Raw genomic sequence first — 17,738 nt, forward strand, 5'->3', positions numbered from 1 at the left:
GGTGCTGGCTATGGGAGTGTGTGGGCACTTTGCTCAGGCTCTGCTGGTCCAACTGGCCCAACCACTTCTTTTCAGGCCCTGCTCACAGTCCTGCTGAAAGCTGTTGGCAAACTCTGGGTGACATCTGGGTCAGGAACCTAGGATCCCCCAGTCCTGATCTCGGGGCAAAATTATTAAGGGGTCCTGAGCCCCATAGTGCTCTGTCATCTCCTCTAGAAAGCCTGCCCTGATTTTGGCCTCCAACAGAACAATTTCTAAGATGCAATCACAGCGTGGAGGGTAGGTCTGTCAGGGGAGATTAAGTTATTGGAGGAATTTTGGGAGATTTCTACTTTCCTCTGAAAGCTAGTCTTTATTTTCCTTATTTGCTCTGTTTTTCATCAGCAACCGCTAATGTGTAACATTACTTTTCTAGGTTTCTGTGACTCTCTCCCTATCTCTCATCCCCCATCCACCCCTGTCCTCCGATCTTCTTACAGGTTCCCAGCTAGCTAGCAGGATGCTGGACCACCTTCACTCCCAGGACCTCTGTTGCGCCATCCATGAAATGGGCGTGTTCAGGTCTCCCCGACTTTCCGGGACTGAGCCGGCAGCGGGGAAGGGCTAGGAGAAGAAGGCGCCGCCCGGCGCCGGGACCCAGGTGTCGGCGCCAGTCCAACCTCCAGGTGGCTGCGCAACCCGGAATAGAGCCGTCTCTTTTATACCAGGCCCACGTCACAGGGATGGGCGGGGCCTCCGGCCGGCCTCGGAAAGGCTTCCCTGGGGCGGGGCGGGGCCGGGCCCCCGGCCAGTGGGTACCCGAGCGCGGAGACTTGCCTGCGGGGGCGCGTGTGGCTGTCGGGGTGGAGATGGGATGTTTGCGCCGCACGGGGGACGCCAGTGTGCCTGCGGTTCTTCCCTACCCTCCCTACATAGAGGGCTGCCTTCCCGCGCTTGGCCTGCCTCCAGTTCCCCACGGGCTAAAGGGCTCAGTGAGCTACCCGTGCTGGGGGGGTGGGGGTGTGTGTGGAGTGAAACTGAGGCATGGCCAGGCCAGGGGGCTGGCAAGCCCTGTGGGTGACTGGGGTGCTCAGACTCCCAGGTGTCAGAGCCTAGTGTGAGACCCAGCAGATCAGAGCAGAGGGTGCTGTTGCGTGTGTGGGATGGGAGAGGTGGAGGTGGTGGAGAAGGCTCCCTTGGGTCTCTGTGTCAAGAAAAAGCCTTCCTTCTGTTTCTGCCTCTGACAGCACCGACGTCTATCCAGCCCCCCTCCACACCCCTTTGGGTGTGGAGCCAGAAGTGGGGACTCAGGCAGGCAGGGGCTGTGCCATGGTCAACGTGGGACTGGGGCAGGCCAGGTGCTGCATACCGGTAATAGCTCCAGAAAAAACCCCGTGTCCTGTGCTCTCAGAAAACACCTGCCCTTGCCTACTCCCAAGTATTTCCCAAGTTTCACCTGAACACAAATATACTGACTACAGAACTTGGGGACTATTAGCTGGGCCTCATCAACTCTTTATTTGGCAGTTAACACCAACACAGACTGAGTCTCATGCCTAGTGCCCCGTGAGCCTGGTCTCCCCATCCTCCCAACCACCCACCAGGCCAGTATTACCTTTATCATCTCCATTCCACAGATGAGGAAGCTGAGGCACAGTTAAGTCACAGGTCCAGGGTGTGAGGAGGATGTGAACCTGACCCCTCTAGGCCTTGGCTTGGCACTCTACTACCATGTGGCGCTGCTCCCAAACCCACTGCCCTTGCTTGCCCCCTACCCAGTGCCTGAGGCTGAAATCCCTGCTCATGACCATTTGGTGGCCTGAGGTATAGCCACAGGTTGGACCATGTCCCATGTGCCCTTCCAACCTTCATCCCCCAACTGCTCTGCCATCCCCAGAAATCACCCAGGTGCAACACCCCTGCTGGCCCGGGCCTCCTGCTCCAGAAACATGAGTGACTCTACCTTGGCCAGGCCAGCACTCTGGGTGTGATGAGGATGGTGCTGGCAGCCAAAGTTTCAGGGATGGGGATGATGATATGGAGAAGCAGAAACAGAGAGCGAGAGGCAGAGAGGCCAGGACAAGGACCAACTCTTGGCAGGGATCAAGGGTGGGGGGGACCCCATCCTGCCCTCAGGTAGGTGGGCCCCAGGGACAGAAGAAGGTTTAGGCCTTTTCTAGGTTGCTTGGCTGAGTCCTGGACTTCCTGCAGAGGGGCCTGGGGGCCCCCAGCGTTCATGGTCTATGGGTGGGGTAGGGGCTGCACTGGTCATGCTAGCCCTCCTCTGGACAAACCCTCTAGGGAATCCACAGAGAACCAGCCCTGGGCGGATGCTGGGGGTAGGAGACTGGAGGCTGTCCACCACTATCTGTGATGGGCCTGTTTCCTTGGCTGCAAACCCGGAGGAGGAAGAAGAGAAAGTACCACTTCCTGGTGGCTGCCATGGGCCCAGCCCTGTTTGGGGATTTACACCCTATGTCATGAGAGGCCATCAAGGGCTCTTCCAAGGCTGACAGCCTGTGACTCAGCAAAGTGATGATACCTGTGCCCCTGGCCAGTGTGAGCTGAGCCCTCACCAGGTGTCCACCCTGGCTGAGGTTTCCTGCACATCATCTCACCTAACCCTTACTCAGCTCCTGACATGAGTCTGTCATCAGCCCCTTTTTCAGGTGAGGACTCAGGATCAGAGAGGTGTGGTCACCTGCCTCAGGTCATACAGTTAGCATGTGATACAGCCAAGGCTAGCTTCCAGGCCTCAGTAGGCCCTTTGAAGGCCTGGAGCAGGCAGGTTATGAGGGCACAGAGGCAAGCTCTCATGGACCCTGCCCTGGCCCACCCAGTGTGGCACCCAGGAACAGTTCCACCATGCACAATGGCTCCAGCTGACTTTGGTCTGGACTCCCTGGACCCCACCCAAGCTTATTCTCTCTGGGGCCCCTGGTCGCAGCGTTTGTCTCTGCATCCTTCCTCTGCCCTTGTCACAGTGTGGCCTGCACAGCCTTAGCCTCTCTGCCCCTTTAGGGTTATCACACTTCCCCTTGAAGTCTCCAGAAGAGAAAGATTGGCTGAGGCCAGTGTGTGCTCACAGCCCCTGAGCCCACGTGTCTGCATAATCCTCAGGGCCCAGAAAGTACTTCCTGGTGTCTAATTTCAATCTTTCTTGCTCTCACAATACCAGCCCTGCTCTAAAGCCTTGGTTCTCAACAAGGTGTGATTTTGCCTGCTCCCCTGCCCCTGTCCCTGCCCCAGGGACATTTGGCAGTGTCTGGAGACATTTTTATCTGTCACAACTTGAGGGAGAGGAGTGCTATTGGCATCTAGTGGGTAGAGGGCAGGCATGCTGCTAAACATCCTGCAAGGTACAGGACAGTCCTCATAACAAAGAATTATCTGGCCCAAAGGGCAATAGTGCTGAGATTGAGAACTCCGGACATAAAACATGGGCTCTGGAGCCAGGCAGACTTTGGTTCGAATCCTGCTTCTACCATTCACTAGCTCTGTACCCCTGGGCAAGTGGCCTTGCTTCTCTTTGAGACTCAGTTTGCTCTTCATTCAAAGTGACACTAACAGTAACCCTTACCTTATAGGGTCTGAGAACTGATTGAATTGAACATATCCAATACTGGGCACGGTGCCTGGCACTGGGGAAGCTCCATTAGTGATAGCCATTATTCTTCCTTTCCATTTTCTAAGGTGAACCTCAGGGTGTGGGAGCAAAGTTCCCGTGGCTGGATCTGGAGATCCCCGAGGGTCAACCCTCCTTTGCCCTCTCTCCAGCAGTCCTTGGTACAGGGTGGACCTATTGTTGATGCTGAGGGAGAGAATACTTGCCGAGGTAGACCTGGAGGGAGGAACCAGAAAGGAAACTTGATCCCGGGTGGACAAAAGTCACCTGAAGCTCACCTTCCCTCCAGCCCAACTCCAGGGAAGCCATGGGGTGGGGTGGGGGTGAGAGAATGAGGACACAAAACACACTAGTGAATACGTTCCCTTAGCTCAGGGAAGTACCATGGATTCACAGCTGGGCATCAGGGAGGAGTGTCATGTGAGTGGACACAACCAAGACAGGTAGAGACATGGGGGTGGGTGGGAAATGGCATTCGGGGCCCAGAGAACAGAATGTTCAAAGGTCCTGTTGTGAGGGGTAAGGCATAAGGTTTATTTTCCAAATGATATCCAGTGTGGTCAGAGGGGTCCAGCTTGGTGGAAAAAGCCTACCCCAATGGGGCAATAGGACTACAAACATGGACATAAACCAGTTCTCAAAATAGGCCCTCCCTTCCAGGTATAGGATACCTGTGTCCCTGTTTGCTCTGTGGTAAAAAGAGTCATTGTAGTTTTTCTCTTTCCAGTCTAAACCCACCCCCCTTAAAACAGAGTTTTGGGATCCACATCTCTGCCAGGGCTCTCCATCCCTGGAGGTCTCACTAAACACCTCCTCCTCCCAATCTAACCACAGCTCCATGACCCACCTGGTCTGTCCTGTTCTCCCCATACATCTTTCACAACCCAGGGTCCTCCAACCTGCACAATGTGGCAGCCTCTGTCCCTATCCATTCTCCCAGGAGGCCACTCCAGTGTAACAGCTGCCACCACCTGCTCCTTGAGAAAACCAAAGTCTCTGCCATGAGCCCCTTGGATCAACTCAGGCCTCCTCAGGAATTGCCCCTCATTTCCAATCATTAGGCTTCAGCAGGGAAGAGTTGTCTAGGTGTTCCCCTGGAAGGTCTGGGACCTGGAACCCTCTTCTTTGCCTCTGGAAAATGACATTTCTTTGGAGTATGGAGTCATCAGCTCTTTCCTTTCTGAGCTTTGAAGGCAAGGGAATGGACTCCTTGGGTCCCTCACCATCCCCAGACTTTAGGCCCAGAGGGTACCCAGTGAATGAATGAGTTATGCCTGACAACCAAGTTTCAAGTGTGGAAGGAAGCTCAGGTGCCTATTAGGGGCGGTGGGGAGCTATGGACGGTGGGGGCAGGAGAGCAGAAAGCTGAGGGGTCAGGATAGGGGCTGCTCCTGGAATCTCTCGACCAGCAGTGATGAACCAGCTAGAGCCTCCCACACTGGAGCTTTCTCAGCCACTCTCAGGGCCAGGGACGGGACGAGCCGGCCTGGCAGCAGGCACCGGGCCCAGCCGCGTCTGCACTCCCACCAACAAAAAGGGGCGGGGGGGAGAGAGAGAGAGAGAAAGAGAGAGAGACCGGGCGCGGCGGGCCAGCTGGCCGGTGGGGAGTCCCGGGCGTGGGCGCTGGGAGCTGGGGAAGCCCCGCCGGCACCTCCCAGGCTACGGTGTGAGAGGGGTGGAGAATGGGGTGGGGGGGTTGGGAGAGCGTCCTCCTCCCGCGGGCCTCATTGTCCTCCTCTGTAAAGTGGCGCCCCTTCTGAGGGCTGGTACGCGCGCCAAGGTCTGGCAGGGGCCGAGGTGCACCGGGACCGGCCGAGAGTGACCGGCACCGGGAGGCGGAGGCCGGGACCCCCCTCCTCTCCGCGGCGGGGGCGGGGCCTTAGGGGGCTGGCCCTTGTGAAGGCGGGCCCTGAGCGGGGGCGGGGCCGTGGCAGGCACCTGGGTGAGGTCGCGCCGCCCCGCCCCCTTGCACTTCCGTGTGCAGCGGCTCGAGAGAGGGAGGCTGCGGCACCGGGATCCCCGGAGCGACCCTCGGCATCCGCCCGCCGCGCTGAGGCCCGGACGGGACTCAGCGGCCTCCGGGCCCGTCCCGGTCGGGCCCGCATCGACCCCCAGTCCTCGCGCGCGCCCCGGAACGGAGCAGGGAGCTGGACCCCAGACGTCGAGACCCCTGGCGCCTGGAGGTGCGCGGGAGGTGAGTGAGGGCCGGGACCGGACGAGGGAGCCGGGCTAGCCTTAGGGCGCGCCGCCCCTCCCTTCCCCCTCTCCAATCCGGTTCTCGTTTCCAAAACTGAGAAACTGAGCCGCGGCCAGCGAAAGTCCCCGCCGCGCTCCGAGACCCGCCGGTGCCTCCGTCCCCGGTCCGTCGGTCTGTCCCTCCGTTCAGCGGTACGGGCCGAGGCCCTCTCGTTGGTCTGCTCCCGGCCCCTCTACCCGCCAGTATGTCCCTAGACCCTCCGAGCGTCCGCCCGTCCCCGTCGATTCCCTGGGGCCCTCGGTCGGTCCATCTGTCCCCACCCCCTCTTGTGTTCCCGCGTCCGCGTCTTCCTAATCTTGATCTGTCTGTCCTTAGACCTCCGCGTGCCCCACCCCCACCGCACCTCCCGCCGCCCCTGGATCCCGTCCTCCCAGAGCCGCGCCCCCAACCCACGCTCGTCGCCCCCTGCCGGTCCCGCCGCCTCTCCTTTTCTACCGCGGAGCAGAAGCCAGGCCGCCTGCCTTGCCTCGCCGCCCGCCCCTGGGTCCCTGCCCGGCCCAGCCGGAGCGGCGCCTCCTTCTCGCTCGCTCTCTCCTTTCAGTCTGGGTGTCTCTCTCGGTCTTTCTCCATCTGTCTCCGGCTGGGCGTGGCTCCAGTCTCCACCATCCCCCTTACCGCCCCACCCCTCCGCCCCTCTGAGCCCCCTCGCCTAGAGGCCCCTTCCAGGTCCCGTCGGTCCTAGCCCCTCCGCAATTCAGACGCCACCCCTCCCCCCGTGGGTCCCGGCCAGGTGAGGGGAGAGAATGGAGGAGATTCGGGGTGAAGAGGCTGGAGGTGGGCACCGTCAGAACTGTCCTACTTCTCTCTCATTTCCTCCCGTGAGAAGGGAGAGCCCCACTAAGCCCCCCACTCACACCTGGTCAGAAGGATTTGCTGTGCGTAAGAGCATCCCCTTCTCCTCTGGTCCCTACCCTATATGGTTGGACTTGACTCCTTGTAATGAGTTGCCTGTATCTGGACATGTAGGTACATTGTGTGTCTGTGTCTGCCTGTGTGTTCTTTGTCACTGTGTCTGGAACTTGCCTCTGTGGTCTTTTCCCACCTGTGTGCCTTTCCTATGTACATGTGTGTATGTCTGTGTGTCCTGAGGCTCTGTGTGCCCTTCGCAACTCTGTGTGCACTATGTCTTGGTGTGTTCTTTATCACCAGACTCCCGTCAATGTGTTGGGGTGTGTGTGTGTCTTTGTGTGCCTATGTGTCCCTTGTGTGTCTGGACAGTCCTATGTTGTACACTGGGCGTGCCATGGTGACCCACTGGCCAAATACATTTGAGCTGTTAGTTTTGGGAGCCTGTGTTAGAGTGTTAGCCCACCAGGCTCATGTGTGTGTCTGAGTGTGGGTATGTGTGTAACACTCGTTCTTCCTCTCCCTCTGCTACTGAGCCTCTGTGACCAGGCTGACCTGGTCACCAAGGGAGGGGACTGGTCCCTTGAGTTTCCTTGTTCCTGCTGTGGACTGAGTTGGGGTGCGGTGGACAGGCCGGTAGAGGGCAGTCCTGTTTGTGTGTGTGTGTGTGTGTGTGTGTGTGTGATGTAGAGGTGTATAGCCTACATAGCTATACACTATATACTAGCTATAGGCTGGTATAAGGGATCTGGTGTGTTCAGAACTGTGGCTGGGCGAGACTGGTGAGTGTGTGACTGGTGGGAGACTCACAGTCTGACTATGAAACTGCCAGTCTGTGTGCTAGGGAGTCCCTGTGATTGTAGGGAACCGAGAGTGTGGTGCCTGCGCCCCGAGGTGACAGTGTTGGGCCGGAAGGTGAGAGCCCCAGTGTGTGTGAGCATGTGGGAGGCTGTGAGGGTGTGGATGTGTACGGGGCACCTCAAGGCCAGCCCTGGTTCCTGGGGAGTTGGGGAAGGCCTCTATCTCTTGCCTTCCTCTGCTCCCCCAAGTTGAAGGATACCCGAGGGCAAGTCTTTGGGTTTGCAGTGCTGTGACCAAGACCTAGGGGCCTTGTGCCTCTTACGGGCGCAAGACTGGGGCTAGGCCTCTCTAAGGCTGAGTCCCCTTACCTGCAGAATGGAGAAAGTTGCTGTGAGGACTTGAGGTCCTGTGTCAACAGTCCTCTAACACAGGCTTGCTTGTCAGAGCTCAGCACATGCTAAGTCTTATTTGGAGACCACTCCCCCCTGCCTACTCTATGGTCTCCATTTTCCTGAGAGCTGGGCTAATAAAAGCCCAGATAGTCCCCCACCCAGTTTCTTTTCTGTGATGTGTCTGGTGACCCCTCCCGTGCCCTTTACCAGACTGCTTTCGGAAGGGCTGAGGGCTGGCAGAGACCCCAGCAGCCTTATTCAGCCCACTTGACACCTGCCCAGTCTCAGCAACACTGATGGGGAAGAAGGGGCTCGGGGGGGTGATTTGGAGCTTGACTGCAGGATGCTGACACCATTTAGCTGCCACAGCTAATTGGAGTTTAAATTAAAATTAGAAATAAAGTACAGACAAGCCTGAGGATGCCTCAGTCCCTAGGGAGCGGTGATGGGGGTCTTCAGTGAGAGGAGGAGCTCACTTCTTGGGGAGAGGAATCTTTTGTGGAGGCTCAGGCCTTTCAGCCAGGAGACCTGGGACACCTTGCTGCCATTGCCATTCCTTCCTTCTAGGATCTCTCTGGGCCTCGGTTTTTTCAGCTGTATAATGGGCACAATGTTAATGTGAGAATCACCTGAGCTAAAAGGTGTAAAACAAAGAACAAAAAAGTGTCATGAGGCACCTGGGTGGCTCAGTTGGTTGAACATCCAACTTCTGATATCAGTTCAGGTCGTGATCTCCTTGTTCAGAATTGAGCCCCTCGTAGGGCTCCGTGCTCAGCGTGGAGCCTGCTTAAGATTCTCTCTCTCCCTTTCTCTCTCTACCCCCTCCTTCAAAATAAATAAATAAACCTTTTTTTTTAAATGTCACTATTCATTTGGTACTCCCAAGGTGAGTCTAGCACAGGAGCTATATCATGCCGCATCACTGGGGCCTCAGAACCACCTGGAGAGATGTAGTCTCCTCATTTCAAAGATAAGATAAACTGAGGCTCAGGGAAATTACCCCAGGCCACAGAGCAGTGGCTCCCCCAATTGCCACTAGGTCTCCTAAGTCATAGGGCAACCTCTTGCAGACAGGAAGATTAGGACAACCTCGGGTGGACAGTGGGAGCTTTCTTGCTGCGTCTGTAGTCTGGAAATGCTCTGAGGGCTGAGACACAGCGATCCAACCCCTAGCGTGGAGAGGACACAGGGCCGGTGCCCTGGAGAAGTTGGGCCCAACACTCCACTTCACAGAAGAGAAAACTGGGTCCAAAGAGGCTGAGGCCTCAGAGCCAGATGGGGCTGAGCCGGGCCTGCGTTGGTCGTTCTGGGGCTGACTGATGGGGAAAGCCTGTTTGGCAGTGCCTCCCAGCTCAGCTGTTGCCTCTTGTTCCTGCAGGTCTGCCTGGAACTGGCCCAGGTGAGGGCAGCGGACCTACTTCTGGTGGTGGTAGTGTGGCGGTGGCCGCAGCGGGAGCCAGGACTGAGGGCAAGGGGGAGCCAGGAGCCCCAGGTAAGACTGGATCCTCCTAGACAGATGGACATATGGACAGTGTGCCGGGGTGGCCTTCCTCTTTGGGCTCCTCCCCGTCTGCTGGGGCTGGGGCTGGGGCTGGGGCTGGGTCGGGTAGGGGAAGGGTCACACAGAGTCCCTGGGTTGAGTGAGGGGTCTGGGTGCCCAGAGCGGGCAGCAGTTGGCCTTGCCTATGAGGGCTCCCTGCCTGACACTGGCTCTTGGCCCAGGGAAGACTGTGGCCTTGGAGCTCAGAGGCCTGGGGCCCACCGGCTGTCTGGGGTGAGGAGGGGTGACATTTTGCTAGTCAGTTAGAAAGAAGGCGGGGCATGTGCCAAGGGTTCAGGGTGGATGTATCAGCTTTTCTATGGCCTCTTGTCTCTGCCTCAGGCTGTTCTCATCATCTCACAGGGAAACTGAGGTTTGCCCTGGGCCCCACAGTGGGTTGGACACCAAACTGAGAATGGAATGAGGTCTCTCCTGAGTTCTTTTTCACATCCCAGTTCCCTCATTTGCCCATCTTCTCTGGGGTGAAGGAGAGATACACAATTCTCCTCCCCAGCCTCCAGATTCTGGGTGAGGTAGGCAGTCTCTAAGTAATACTGGGGAAGGCTGCACTCTCTCAGGCTCCTTATAAAGCTAAAGATTCCCTCTTTTGGGGCCAGACCTCCTTCCTTCTGCCCTCATTATAATGAAAACAGCCCTGAGAGTTACCTGTCGAATGTCCAAAGTTCAGTGGATAAGATTCTGGAGTGTGATTGAGGGGGGGTTGCTGAGGGCACTTGGAACCTAGGGAGTGACAGTGGGGAGGGGTGGCAAAGGTGGTCTTTCCTCAGGGAGGCCTCCCTGATCAACCCCTGCTCCTGCCCCTACTGCCCCACTCCCGCCCCTACTGGTATCTACAGGTTTTTGGGGGGCAGCAGGGGTGGGGGGTGGTGGTGAATAGATCAGTGGGGGCTGTGCTCTCAGAGCTTAACTTGGAGGGGAAGGAGGGCAGGAGGGCAGGAGGGCAGGGCCCTGGCTCCTGGGATGGGAGTGGGGGCTAAACAAGGGGAGGGTCATCATTGGGTCTGCTGTTTATTCAACTTACCATCAAACCTGGTGAGGGGAGGAGGTGACGTGTCCTTGGCGGGCTGGAGGCCTCTGCTACCTGAGGTCAGGGACCCACCCACTCCCAGCACTGAGCCTCATTCCCTAAGAAATTCAACCAATTAGTCTTGGAGCCAGCCCACTTTCAAAGCTCAAACCTCACCTCCCAGCCGGTGCAGACACAGATATGCTCACACAGGGATATAGAAACTGAGCTGCCCTCTGCGCCCAGGCCTGCACACCCTCAAGTGTCCACACACGCACCACACATGCGCACACACACCCACAGGCATGCTCAAACACGCACTTGGGTGCTCGGCCAGTCACCCTTGCATTCAGAAGCCTGCCCACACACACCACACTGCCCATCCTGGGTCAGGAAACGGGGTCCTTGGTCAGGGTCACAACCCAGCCTGCGTCTGGCACTGAGGGTGAGGTTTGAGGTGTGGTTGTGACCACAGGTGCTCCAGGGGGCTGGGCCACACCAGGAGGTGGGCTCTGCCTGCCCAGGCATTCACCAGCCATCCTGCTCACCTGGGCCAGACCCCCCCCCCCCCGCCCGGCTGACCAGGACTCAGTAGGGGGTGGGGGGAGGGACGATGGGGGACAACTTCAGCTGTGCTGGCACCATTTGTGGCTGCTGCCGCAGAGGAGGAAGTGGGCTCCCTGTGGTCATGGGGCTAAGGTGCTCGAAGGTGGGTGGGGGTCCAATCAGTTCCTCTGTCCCCGCAGTGTCAGTGCCCACAGCGGAGTTGCTGGGCTCTGGCGACTGGGAGGCAAGCAGGGTACTTCTCCCAGGGCGGTCTGTACACTTTCCAAGGCCTGGGCCCAGGGAGAGATCTGTCCATCCGAGGTGTTTCCGGAGGCTCACTTCCCTTGGGCTGCCCAGGAAGTGGTTTCAGAGTGGGACTGACCAGCCCTCCGGCTGTGGCCTGCCCCGCCCCGGCCTTGCCTGTGAGGGGAGCAGGGCCTGGCCAGTGGGTTAGGCTGACTGACCAGGCTTCCCACTGCCAGGGCTGACCAGGCCTTGACAGAGGCCCGAGGAGAGGGCTTGGGGAGCTGAGGCTATGAAGTCCCCGCAACCCCCATCACCCCAGCTCCTCCTTTCCTCTGAGCTCAGAGGCTCAGAGCGCTAACTCTGGCAGGCAGAGCCGCGTCGCGTGAACTGGTGTCGGCTGGGTTGCGTCTCAGGGATTAGCCGGCTCCAAGCTGTACGAATGAACTTGGACAAGTGGCTTTGATGCCTGGTGCCTCATCTTTCTTCTCTGACAGATGAGACAATGATAGCATCCATCTTCCTGTGGTTGTGCCGGAAGCTACAGATAATGTATGCAAAGTAGCTAGCATCTTGCCTGGCACTTTATTAGTGTTTAAGGGGTAGAAACTGGAGTTATGTAAAGCACTTAGCACTCAATTTGTGGTAACAATCCCCCAAAACAGCAAGTGGTACTGACGGTGGGGTTATTATCGTCTGAAGGCCTGGGCACTGGCCCAGTGTCACAGGGCCAGGTGGCTGCACAACGCGGCTGAGAAGCCAGGTCTCAGGCTCCTTCACTCCCGCTCTGTTCTGCCTCCCGGTGGCAATGCTGCAGGGTGGGGAGGGTACGTTCCATGTCCTCTGAGGAGAGGAGCTGCAGGGCGGAGCAGCTGTGCCCACTCAGCAGCCCAGCCCCCTCACTCCCTTTCAAAGGGAGGAAAATAGATCTCATGACAAATGGATGCAGGGAAGAGAAAGGCAGCTGCCTGCTGCCCCCTCAGCCTCCCCTGGGCCCCTTCCCTGACTCTGGTCCCCTGCGGGACGTTGGGCCTGGAGAAACTGACGCTGGCGATGGGGGGTGGGTGGTGAGCCCTTCTGCCAGACTGCCTGCCCTTTGGACCCCTGGAGTCAGCCTGTGGACTGGGAAGGGGGTAGACATCTGGGGATAGAAACTCCCCCTACACACATGTCCATACATACATCCTTGACACGTGGCAGCTGGTGACAGGGACATGCTTGTGCTAGCGACAGGGAGGGGAAGCCCTTTGCTATCCAGGGCCCAGAGGCTGGGGGCCTCGGGTGTTGGTGTGGTAATGATAGTGGTATTGTAGGCGGGGGCCAGAAGACTGGAGGGCTGGAGATTGGCAGGGGCCTGGGCTAGGAGTTTTGAGTGAGGGCATATCCTGAAGGTTTAGGAGCAAGACCTCTGCAAGCACCAGACAGACCTGGGTTCGAATTCTCACTTGATATTTACTGGCTGTGTAGTCTTGAGCCAGGGACTAGACTGCTTTGAGCCTCAGCTGCCTCATCTGTGAAATGGGAAGGTCAAGGAGTTGTCCATTTGAGACCTGAATGATAAGGAGCCAGTGTGTGTTTCAGAGGAGGGGCAGGAAGACAGAACAGCAAATGCGGAGACTCCTAAGCGGGAAGGAACTTGGCTGTTCAGGGAACTGAAAGGGGTCACTGTGGCCTGGGGCAGAGGAGTGAGGGGAAGGCAGTGGCCGAGGAGGTCAGGGAGGGTGGGTCAGGCCCGGGGGAGGCGCCTAGGCTTATTGGGAAGGAAAAGGTAACCATTAGGGACTTGGGCAGGGAGTGACGAGATCTGCCTTAGTTGCTGGGGCAGAAGGACAGTGGGGCCAGAGCAGAGGATGGAGAGCAAGCAGGTGCAGAGCCTGGGGAAGGTGATGGGGTGCTAGGATGGGGACAGCGGTGGACAGAAGAGATGACTTCAGGGTAGAATGCAGCACAGAACTGATGGTGATGCTGTGTGGGGAGGAGGGTGAACCCCCCACCTCCTCTGGTGTCATGGGGCCAGTGCTGGCCCTGCTAGGAGATGAGGGGACACTTGCGTGGAGGACATGAGGAGGCCTGGCTCAAGTGCATTTGAGTGTCTCTAGAGCATGGTGAGCTTGGGGAGGCAGGTGGGCCCACAGGCAGGCCTGGAGTTTGTGGGACCTGAGCTGAAAGCAGAGACATGAGAGTCAAGAGGTAGCGTGTAAGCCTGGGCTGGGGAGGATGGGGTTCGGCGGGTCTTTGGTGGGAAAGTTCAAGAGGCCCTCGGTATGGGGTTGGGATGGCTGTCCCTCGAAGGTCCCTGCCAAGGTGCCCAGGAGGGCAGGCTTGCGGTGGCTGAGCCACTGTTTTCACAACAGCCCCGGAAGCTTTGGATCATGTCACTGGCTTGTTGGGTAAACAGGCACAGTGGAGCGGCTAGATCAGATGCTTGCTTGGTGTGGGCTGCAGGGGCTGGGAGCCCGGACCAGGGTGGAGGGAGACAGGAGGATTGCAGGGCCTTCTAGAACTAGGGCTGGAGAAAGCTTGTGGGTCTGAATTATCAGTACAGGGAGACCGAGGCCCTGAGAGAGAGAGCAGCTAGCCCAGGGTCTGCCAATGGTCTCAGGCTGCCTTTGCCAAGCCTGGTCTTTTCCCAGAGCAGCAGTCCACAGCAGGGCATTACAGGGGTGGGAGGCTTGAGAGAGCCCCTTTACCACTGATCCTGGTGACAGGACGGCTGGAAATGGGCAGGGGGGCAGGTGTGGAGAGGCCAGGTGTGAGGGTGGAGGAGGTGATAAGGATGATGGTGCCAGGTCTTGCACTCAGCACAGCCTCCTAGGCAGGGCAAGATCACTCCCTTTTACAGACGGGGATGCCAGGGCACCTTCACCAGGCTCACAGGGCACCAAGGAGCAGACCAGGTCTGAACTAGACCTGTCCAACCCACACCCAGGCCCCCACTCCTAAGTTCCTGTGTTCACTGCCCGCCATGGGATGGCACGCCATGGCCCTGCCTCTCTCCCGGCTTCTCCCGATCCCCAGATGGGGAGGCGTCATCCGAGCCCTGCTCCCCTTGTGGTGATGGATGGCAAAAGCTTTAGGCGCCCATTTCACCTTCTCCCAAACACAGAGATTAATGTCAACTATGGGGAGAACCATGGGAATCTGGAAGGAGGCCTCTGGGGGTGCAGAGGGACAAGGTGGAGGAAGTAGACTCGGGGCCCACCTCTTTGGAGGCTGGAGGAGGAACCATTCCCACCCCCAGGCACACAGACATGCCCTCACCCCACAGGAGGCCAGGTGGCCAGTTCCAGAGTTAGAACTGGAGGGTCCCCCTCTGCCTCCCCACGGGGCTGCCCCATCGGCTTTGTGGCTTTGGGTGAATTGCTCTCTTTTTGTTGAGTTCTGCTCAGTGAGTCTGAGCTCACTGGAGGTCATGTGTGAGGTACCTGGCGTGGCCGTCCCACCTGACAGGTGTGAACCTTCCCCTCCTTCCGTGTGCCAGGCCTCGGACTGCCACCTGTGACCCCTGGTCTCGTCCTCAGCCTCCGCTGTCCCCTCAGACGGGTGGGCGGGGAGGCCTGCCCAGTGATGTATGCGACTGGCCCACTTCTTCCTCTGTGCACTTTGGACTTTGCTCTGGGCCAGGAGGGACTTTCTCTGCCTCCTTCCATGGAGAGGCCCAGCCTGCCTGACACCCAGCTGCTGTTTCCCTCCTTAGCCATTGTGCCCCAGGGGCTGTGGTCGAAAAGGCTACATTTGGACATTCCTGGTGCCAGACCCTAGCCAGACGTGTGTGGGTGCTTCCAGACTTGTGTGTTTATCCCTGTGTCTGCCTGGAATATCTCTGCCCATTGTGCTGGTGATACCGTGTGTGCACACAGATCTCTCTGTGCTTATGAGTACATGAGGGTATCGATGTCTGTCAACAGGTGACAGCGGTTGTGGGGGGTGGTGTTTCTCAGTGTGTGTCACTGAGTCATCCTAGGAGTGTGTATGTGCCTGTGGTTACAACCATCTGTGTGTGTGTCTAACTGCAAGCAGGGTTCCCCATGTGTAACTGTGTGTTTGGGTTGGTGGGTGTGCCCGTGTGTGCACACATGTGAGGTTATTCTGGGAAAGACCCTCATGTACCCCCCACCCCAGCTCTTCACAGAGGCCCCCTTGTCCTCAGTCCTGCCGTGAAGGGGCCTTTGTTTCTCCCTCAGGGGGTACCTGGAACTCTCCCTCTGACTGAGCCCAGGGCTTCCCCAATCCTAGGACTAGCTGAGTGACTCAAGGCCTGGGCCTGGCATGGACTATGCCCCCAAGAAGGTCCTATCCTCACCCCTCCCCTTACCATGTGCTGGCAGGAGTGAGTGTGAGCCAGTGACAGCCAGGGTCCCAAGTCTTGCCTCTCAGACCCTTCCAGATCCTCTGACTGGCTGGGCCAGCTGCACCCCTGCACATCTCTCAGATTGAAGCCTGGTCCCCATTCTACCCCAGCCTCTCTCGCTCCCTTCCACTCACTACCTGAGCAGCGGTCATATCCTCCTCTGTAATTACATATTTATGTGACTGTCCCCCACCTTCCTAGCTGTGAGTTCCATGGCCCAGTATGTCTTGTCACTGTGGTGCCTGCTGGCTGGGCCTGAGGAGGGCTGGACTGGGCCTTTGGGACTTAGAGCCCCCACCCCATCGTGTGCAGAATTATGTCACCACCTGTACGTGCTTTCCTGGGAAGAGGGTCCACATCTTTCATTGGTTCTCAGGGTATGACCACCCGTTTGCAATTGCAGAGGCTTCACTCATGCTGCTCAGGCCTCACCTGTGATTCCCACTGGATCCCTGTGGACTGGGTCAGCCTGGCAGAATGATTTTTGAATGTCCCCAGGACATTCATATGTGTGGCCAGAGCTGAGAGGCCCAAGACAGGGACTGAGACAGTGCCCAGAGAACAGACCCAGGTCCTCAGCATGCACTTCTCAGACAACTGCACAGGGTACCTGTAGTGAGTACATGAGGCAGGGAAGAAGCTGGCTTCCTGATTCCCCAGGGTTGGCCTTTAGAACTGTCTGGAAGGATATGTAGGAATTCAGGATATTCTGGCTGAGGGAATAGCATATGTAAAAGAGGGGGCTTAAAAGCGAGACAGGAGTTCACAGAGTAGCCAGAGGTGAGACCTGAGGTGAAGCAAGCCAGGGCCAGGCTGAGGTCTGGGGTTTCTCCAAGGGCAGTGGGAGCCCAGGAGGTTTCATGGGTTGGTGGTGACTGGGGTCGCTGGGGAAAGGGAGGAGAGTCCACTGCAGTGGTTGGTCTGTGAGGGGCGGGGCAAGAAGGAGCACTCGTGGGGGTTGAGGGTTGGGAGCAAGTGTCTGGACTTGCTCTGGGACTTGGCTATGATCTGAGACCGTAGCTGGTCCTCCTCCAAGACAAAGCTGGTCATATGGAGGCTGGGGCACAGGACCTGGTGGAAGGGCCTTAGAGGGGACCTTGCCTAGCCCTTCCCCTCCCCCACCTCCTGCTCTTCTTGCTGAGCCCATTTCCTGGGTTGTGAAACCCCTGTGGCCTCTCTGACTTGCTTCCGTCTGGGAAGGCCATCTGGGGAGGCCATCCTCCCTGCCAAGCCCGGCTGCCTTGCCCTGTTGCTGCTCTGCCAGAGTCAGCCCTGCTCCATACTACTGATCACACTGCCTTTCACTCGCCTTCACTCCCACTCTCTGGGCCTCATGTGTCCTCCCTCCTTCATTCATCCTTTTAGGCCCAAGTGGGCTAGACCTTGAACTATTTCCCAGGCCGGGTCTGTATACCGAGGAAATCCTGGGCCGACACTGCCTCCACTTTGCAGCCACCTCCACCCAGCCTTGACTGGCAGCGGGTGGTGCCTTCCATGGGCAGGCGACAGGGGCTGGCCCCAAGATTGGGCAGATATGTGTGGGAAAGGGTTGCATGGGAGGAGGGCGTCTTCTGCCCCAGCAGCTGCCCCGGCTCTGTTTGCTTGCCTTTCTCGACCTCAGCCTGCCCCCTCTTATTTCCCTGGCAGATTTTCTGAGGGAGCCTCCATCTATGTTTGCACACATTCCCCAAGAGCCTGGCCAAGTCTCTCTTCTTGGGGCCCCACTTTGCTCCTCGGTCCAGTGGGCATGTCCCTGTGGCCTATGAGACAGAATCCAGTGCCAGGGAAGGACCGGAGTAGAGGGGCCAGGTCGGGTCTGGGGACCTGGAGACTCTCATTGCAGGACCTGATTCTTGGTTTCCCCCTCCCTGCAAAGAGGAGATGGGCGGGTCAGTGTCTAAAGGTCCATCTCTTAGATATGTTTTGACTTAATGGGTTTTATTTTTCACCTTTAACAAAACTGTTATTGAACAAATTACACGTGATTGCTGTGGAAGAGTTAGAAAGTACACTTCTATTCCGGATGGCACACCTCAGGCCATGTCTCCCACATCACCCCCATTGCTGGAACACACTCACGGGTGTACACGTGGATGTGCAGCATGCACACTTGTCCTCTGTGCCCCAGGAG

General features: G+C 57.9%; 1 protein-coding gene across 1 annotated transcript in view; it reads left to right on the forward strand.

Moving 5' to 3' along the window:
• The first annotated feature begins 5,589 nt into the window (after positions 1-5,589).
• The window catches only part of PRKCD (protein kinase C delta), a 29,484-nt gene continuing 17,335 nt past the window's right edge, over positions 5,590-17,738 (forward strand). Inside the window, exons 1-2 of the mRNA XM_047094853.1 lie at positions 5,590-5,798; positions 9,279-9,392. The gene's annotated coding sequence lies outside the window, so the exon portion shown is untranslated. The remainder of the gene's footprint in view (positions 5,799-9,278; positions 9,393-17,738) is intronic.

The sequence above is a fragment of the Lynx rufus genome, unplaced genomic scaffold (genome assembly GCF_022079265.1).
Source record: "Lynx rufus isolate CCGP_SWC_20201006 ecotype Redwood Valley unplaced genomic scaffold, mLynRuf1.p SCAF_4, whole genome shotgun sequence".
NCBI lineage: Eukaryota > Metazoa > Chordata > Mammalia > Carnivora > Felidae > Lynx > Lynx rufus.